General features: G+C 35.3%; 1 long non-coding RNA gene across 1 annotated transcript; it reads right to left on the bottom strand.

The window, feature by feature from the left end:
• Positions 1-386: 386 nt before the first annotated feature.
• LOC133880557 (uncharacterized) lies at positions 387-1,843 on the bottom strand. Its single transcript, XR_009902327.1, has 3 exons — positions 1,575-1,843; positions 1,036-1,178; positions 387-897 (listed from the first exon to the last, which is right to left on the bottom strand). It is a non-coding gene; the product is annotated as an uncharacterized LOC133880557 (long non-coding RNA).
• Positions 1,844-7,644: the final 5,801 nt, after the last annotated feature.

Here is a 7,644-nt window from a genome sequence, read left to right as displayed (position 1 = left end):
TTTATTTTTTATTTGCCTCAAGTAACATATCAAATCAGTAACTTCACAGCTGAGTATGGAAGATATCAGTAACAAATCCCTATCACTAACAGATTCTTCTAATCCTATGTAACAGTTGCCTTGAACTGTTGTTACTGTAATTCAGTGAAGAAAAATGAAAAAAAAAAAAAAAAGGGAAGAAATCAAGAAAGGAGAGAATAGAAATAGAGAATTGTATTCAATAGGCCAATTCGAGACGGCTAATTTCCAAGTTCTTGACAATTCAAGGAGCCAAGGGCCTCCATCGTTCACAAATGAACAAGCTAACAATTCAATTCTCTTGAACTGTTACAATAATTCAGTAAAGAAAAATGAAAAAAAGAAAGAAGAAGAAATCAAGAAAGGAGAGAATAGAAATAGAGAATTGTATTCAATAAGGCCAATTCGAGATGGTTAATCTCCAAGTTCTTGGCAATTTAAGGAGCCAAGGGCCTCCATCGTTCATAAATGAACAAGCTAACAATTCAATTCATACCCTCCTAATCTCCTGCTGAGACTTATATAGCCTCTTACAAAACGCACACCCCATAGACTCAAATGATACTCCCTAAGAAAAGCTTAAAACGACATAGTAAATGAATAAAACAACAAAGCTCTAGCTGGCTCACAAAACACACTGTTTAATCCCTTCTAGAAGAATTCAGCTAGACTGCACTTCACTTTGCTTACTCTAGAAACTGCCACGTTACTTCACATAATAGACCTCTGACATCCTAACAAAATCTTCTAACAATTATTATACACTATTACCTCTTTTTTCTTCAGATCTGCCCAGCTTGACTCTAGTAGCCTATGGTAATTGGCATAGCTGCAAATTAGAGCAGAACCCCTTGGGCCCATTCCATGTTCTTGGGCAGCCTGGTTTACAATAAAGTTCATGATGTTATAGCAGTGTGTACAGGAGAAGGGGGTAATTTTAAAAATAAAAATAAAAATAACAAAACCTATGAATCTGGCAAAAGTAAACTTTGAGAAAAGAAATATCATCAAGCACACCTTTGCAACAGCATTTCCAATTGTCGGATGTGAGCTCAAGCCCAAATAATCATTTCCAGAGAAGAAAAGTAGCCTTTTAAACTGCTGAGGACAAGCCTTTTCTTCATTATCAGTTACTTTACCTCTACAGAAAGCCTCGTCTCCTTCAATGATCAGCGCCAATGAGAATAATAAGAAGCTACCTCTTAGTAATTTATTAGAATCCCGTCTAAACTAAACACAACGCAAAACCTGCTAAGAAGAAAAACCATTTCTCTTCCACAAGCTCCATATGATTCCCACGCCACCCCAATTAAAAGTTTACAATAAAAATTATATAAGTGTGGATTTCAACATTTTTTAACTGATTCATCAGTCTTGTTAAGCAAAAGCCTAGAGAAGAAATCACGATACCAAAAATGCGCGAAACAAGAAACCCAGCAAAACACAAATCAAAATTAAAGGAAAAAAGTCTTCAAGTTTCAAGCATCATTCACAAAATTGGAGCAAAAAACAACTAAAGCAAATAAAAACATGAATAGGAGAAACAAGAAGCGTACCAGTACTGGAAAGGTCACGGATCCATCTTTGAAACGTTTCTAAAAAACAGGGGAGACAAAGTCGTCACCGTTAAGATCGTCTCTCTCTCTCTCTCTCTCTCTCTCTCTCTCTCTTTCAGCCTCTCGGTGAATCTCTCTCTCGATCTCACTCTCTCTGATTGAAGTCGCTGGATCCTCCCGCTTTAATTTCAGCATCCCGCTGAATATTAGGGATGCGGGGAAAAAACTGGGGAGTCGTTTCCGTCAAAACCACTCCAATTGTTTCTAATTTTTAGAGTTAAGATCATATTTGATATATGTGTTTTAAACACTTTATTTTTTTTGGTACTTTAGTTGTAATTTTTATCATAAAATGTTATTAGGGTTTTGTAAAAAGATGGACATAATAGCTTTGTCTATTTTTCCGTTAATATTTAACGATCTGCCCTGTGTCAACCCATGATGGTTAACACATGGCACAATATAAAATAAAAATTAAAAATATTTAAATTAAAAATTAAAACTTAAAAAAATAAAAATATTAAAAACTTTAGTAATAATAATAATAATAATAAGTTAAAAAAAAAAAAAAAAGGTGTCCCAGCCACTCCTTTGGACAAAATGGGTTGGCTGGCCACCCTCATTTTGACTAAAGGAGAGACTCAGCCACCCCCTTAGCCAGTTTAGGGTGGCCGAACCACCCCAAAAAGAAAAAAGAACAAATATTTGTGAGGGTTGTGGCCCTCCAAAACACTCTACAATTTTTATTTTTATTTTTTTTCCTCTTTGGCCATACGGTTGGCAGAACCACCCCCAAGATCGGCCAAAGTGGTGGCTCAGCCACCTTTTTTTATTTTTTATTTTTAAGTTTTGGCATTCTGACTGAGGGTTGTTTTGCACTCTCATTCATTGATCGACCTATAGGACGTAAATTTTGAAGAGTCTGGCTAAAGACGTTAAATTTAGCGCTTATGGGAGGTAACCCACTTTATTTCCTTATTTGTCTTTTTGTTTATTTTTTATTTGTCTTTTTTATTTTTAGTTTTTCTTACTGACATTTCTCCTGTTGTTTTTCATGATGTATGCTTATTTTTATTACACAGCTGGAGTAGTGCTTTGTTTTTCAGGACATTGGTTCTTGCATTGAAGTTTGGGGGTACAACCAACCCAACCTTTTTCTTTCCACCCGGTATTGTATCTCTATCTATACACTGGGGACAATGTATCATTTAAGTTTAGGGGTAGGAAAAACATTCTGCTGCCCTATTGTACATATTGTGAATGGCTAATTATGTTATTTCTAAGAATTGGGTCGAACTTCAATTGTGATTTAGATTTCATTAGATAGCTTAAAATTTTGGACACATGATCATGTCATTAGGGAATCTAAGTCTTGGCACTTTCTTTGGCAACATGAGATATTACATGTTTCAATTTGATTCTCACAAGCACACCAACACATAGTCTGTGGGGTATGAAATTTGAAATCAGTTATGTTTGTTGTAAATATTTTGGATGCAGTTGGACAACTTATTGGAGGAATAACCTTGGTGTGTGTATATATATATATATATAAATCTATCAGAAATAATATTGATCACTTTGACCTTTTCATTGAGTAACCGGAACTCTTGTTTCATTAAGCATTGAGTGTTCGCGTCAAAAGGTTGAAAGTTTTCTTTGATTGATAGCATGACTAGTTTGGCTTCGTAGCCTTTTTGACTCAAGTTAGTAAGCCATTCGGGGTGCCTTGACATCTAATGCCCTTAAACCATCTGGTTTCGAAGTCATTGGCTTAAAGCTCGATACATGGGTCAATTAAAAAGCTTAAGGGAGCTAAGTATTGTATAGTCTAAATATATAAAAAGAAAAAAGAAGAAAATATGCCTTGGTTGTTTTATCTCATGCGAAGTCCAACAAATTTTGAGTATTGAATCATTCATGATTGAGATTAGTTTTTAAAAACTTATGACTATGTGTTAAGTTCACTTTATACTAGTTGAATCTTGTGATAGCTCATAATGCCATGTTAGTAGCTTGATTTTTAATTTCCTGAAAGTGTGAATATGGAGTTTGTTTTGTTAAGCTTGCTAATGAATGAGAACCATAATTTTTACAATGCTGCATTCTTGAGAATAACATGGTAGGAAAAATGTTTGTGGGTATCATTCCTGTTAAACCCTCAGGAGACTTCACTCGTCCTCTAGGGATGCCTAGGGGTTTAAAAGGCTTGTTGCATACGCTAAATGCAATCGTACATTTCATGAAAGAATGATTTATCTTGTTGTTTTTAAGTTTATTTTCTATTTTGTATTGTTAAGGGACTAGTAATATGTAAGTTTGGGGATGTGATAAGTGCTAAATATTACACATTCGAGCCCCTTAACTAGAATTTGTTAATTCCTTAGCGTTGTTTTTTGTTTAATTTTGTTTTGTTTTCGTGTTTCAAGGTTTTATATGACAAACACAAAAATCCCTGTGGAAATTAGGCTTAAAGGATACTTTGGAAGCATGCTGGCAGCCATGGGATCGAGCGGCCCACTAGCTAGGCTCGAGCGCACCTATGCTCGAGCGCACTACCACTCGAGAGCACTTCCCTTGGGCTCAAGTGCACTCGGGCGTACAACACATGGCATCAGTCATTTTCCATCTTGAATTAGGATTTCAGTCTCCTACTTGGACTAGGAGATTGACTTACATTTTTCCTTGGATTTCTAGGGCTTATGAGGTTCTCTTAATCCCTATAAATAGGCCTCTAATTCATTCTTTAAGGGTATGCCACAATAGAGAATAGAAATCAATAGGATTAGTGGCTACTTTTAGGGAAAAAAGTATTTCAAAGTCCAACACCTCCTTGAGATAGATTTCTCTCTGACAAATACGATTTGCAACAACTCCATGAGTGGCTAAATCATCAGTAGAGTATTGAGGAATCCCTTTTCAAGTAATTATGGTGTAATTGTGTTTTTCTTTGGGAATTCTATGAATATGAATGATGGTTGTTTAATCTTGAGATTATTCTTTAATATTTATATTCAATTTTGATAAACTTTTTATCTTGTCTTAGAAAATTGTTTATCTTGATTGAACTCAACATTCATATTTTCTGTGATTATGTGAATGATGGTTTTTCAACGGTTTTAATGGATACAAAATCAAGAGGGTTTGATAGGCCATGCCTAGGAATAATGAATTGCTCTACACCCTAGTTTGTTTAATTTAGGTAGAACAATTCATGCCTTGCCGAAAGATGAGTTGTGCTTATCCCTTGATTACATGTATGCTAATTAAGAAATTTGATAATTTATACCTAGGAAAGATGGATCATACCACATCTTAGTGGTTAGGTGAATGATCTGTATCAACCGAAGATGGGCTATTTTTATTTCTTAATAAAAGAAATTTATTGACGACATCGTTGGATGTTTAACAAACACACACGATTCATATCATTCGTGTAAGTGAAATTTCCATATTAAATGCAATTTACTTTCATTATGAGATTAGTGGTGAGCTATCAATCCCTATAACTTCTCTGTACTATCTTACTTTTATGTTTTTATTTAGTTTCAAATAAAAAACCAAAATCAAATATCTTTTCCGAATAAAATTAGAGTTAATTTCAATAACTTAACAACAACCCACAGTTCAAGAGGTTCGACACCCTCACATAAATCCTATCCTGCAAAGATTCGTTTTATTGCGAGTGGTTTATTTTATTATTGATACGCTCATGAACACATCACTGATCATGACTTGATCAATCAATCATGTAGTTTCTAATAGTATGAAAAGTTTACACAACTCTTAATCAAGCGTACATGCATGTGGGTTTTGATTGCTTTGCCATAGAAAATTTCCAAATAAAAAAAAAAAAAAAAAACTTTTTCTTACTTTATTTGAATAGATACTACTGTTGTGCTCTACCTAAGGCATATTATAATATTAGGAATTGAAGAATATATAGGATTGTGTCCTGCTAATAGTTTCACCCAATTATTAAAGTGCAAAGTTAAAGAATGTGATATTAATGAGTGTTTGTTCATGAAATGTGTAAGGCCCCCTAAAGGAAATTAGAAAAATGATTGATTTCATGATTTAATGTTAATTTGATTTATAACATACAACATATAGAACAATAGACAATCAAACCTTATGATTTTAGTGTAGCATAACTCTTTATTAACTAAGTGCATTACCTAACTTCAATCATACTTAATTAAGAAAAACTCTTCACTACAAAAATTCATATATTTCTGGACGGTTTAAAACTGTCCAGAACAGTTTAAAAACCGTCAGGAATCAATTCCTGACGGTTTGTTGTGGACGATTTCAAAATATTCGGACTATAGCACCGGGAAAATTAATTATGGACGATTTGGGTAAAACCGTCATGAATTCTAGACGGTTTTGCCCAAACCATCCAAAATCATTAATTATTATTTTTTTTAATCCATGCGTGAGTTTGAATATGAAATTATTAATTTTTTTTTCCTACGGTCATAGCTTCTAGGTTCTACCGAAAATCCATCGAAAAATCATTGAAAATCACCGGGTTCATCTCCCTAGTCTCTAAAAATCCTTCACAAACCAAAGCCAAAATTTTTCACAACCCCTTCTTTCAGCAGTGAATCATCACAATCCAAACCTAAAATAAATAGAAAATATAAATCAGCTCCAGTTCTACAAACACAAAATCATCACAACACTGAAAATCAGCTCTGGTTCTACCGAAAATCCATTGAAAATCCAGCACTGGTTCAAGCCCTCTATTTCTCTCTCTCCCACAAAATAGATTTGCAATAGCCAAATACACAACAAAAGAAAACCAAAACTCAGCGGGCCAGTGGTAACGACGATGGGAGGCAGAGCAGGGAGGCACGTGGTAGCCACTTGCCAGCGAGTGAGGACCAAGCGCCTACACGTGGTGGACGGTTGGAGCCGCGGGGGAGGTCGGCAAGGAGAGGAGCAGCGGAGGGAGGCTTTGGCTAGGCGCGCTGGAGGGTAGGGGTGGCGGAGGAAGACAAATTGGGCTTTGAAAAAACCAGATTTGTAAAAAACAGCAAATCATAGTGTTAAAAACAGATTTACAAACCAGATTTGCAAGTTGTAGGGGTGGCAGAGGAAGGCCGGTGGACGGTGAGAAGGCGGAGAGCGGCGGCTCTGTGATGAAGAGTAGATGGGAACACCATTATCGAAGCTGGATGGAGCTGATGTAGTAAAAGAACATAGGCAAAAAGAGAAGAAAATGAAAAAACAAGGAAGGGAAAAGGAGGAGTACGGAGAGAAAGAAGAGGAAAAGAAGAAATTAAGGGGGAGGCATAAAAATGTGAAGTAATTAACGACCCACTTCACATTTTTCGATCGTACTTTCTGACATTTGTTGACGGTTTGGACAAGCTGTCTGTAAAATTTACAGCTGGTTTGGGACCAAACAGTCTGGAAATTTACACTTATAGTCGGTTTGATCCAAACTGTCTGTAAATTTACATTTTCAGACGGTTTCTCCCAAACCATCAACAAATTTCACGACGGTTTTAAAAGAAACCGTCGTGATTTCTTTTTTTACTAACGGTTTGGTCAAAATTGTTTGAAAATTTTTTAATTTCTAATGCTTTTTAGAAAAGTGTCATTAAAAATAAATCGTCTGGAAAAAAAGGGTCAAGAATTAGTCATTTTTCTTAATTTTTCTTGGTAGCACCAACTTTTACATAGAAATGACTACCTTGGTAAGGGAAAAACAAAACTTTACATATGATGGACTAGTTAATAGGGTAAAGTTTTCCACATTGGGAGGGGCATGGTTGCTTTTTTGACTTCTCAAGAAAAGCAAAATTGTCTCATACCAACCCCCCCACCCCAATTTTCAGAACACCATCCCTTCATTCTAACTAGTCACATTTCTCTCATCTTCTCTTTATTTTGCTCACTCTCATTCACTTCCAAGAGCCTAAAATCCACCTTCTACTCCTCATTACCTCACCTTTGTAAGTAACTCTTTATATGATCTTTCAAAGTCATTATCCATGCTATACTTAATAATATGTGTGGAAGTTTCTTTGCTTAAGTAATGAAAGTGATATTTAAACTA

The sequence above is a fragment of the Alnus glutinosa genome, chromosome 10 (genome assembly GCF_958979055.1).
Source record: "Alnus glutinosa chromosome 10, dhAlnGlut1.1, whole genome shotgun sequence".
NCBI classification, from domain to species: domain Eukaryota; kingdom Viridiplantae; phylum Streptophyta; class Magnoliopsida; order Fagales; family Betulaceae; genus Alnus; species Alnus glutinosa.
The sequence above is the reverse complement of the archived record's forward strand: the minus strand, read 5'-3'. Positions and strand labels throughout refer to the sequence as shown.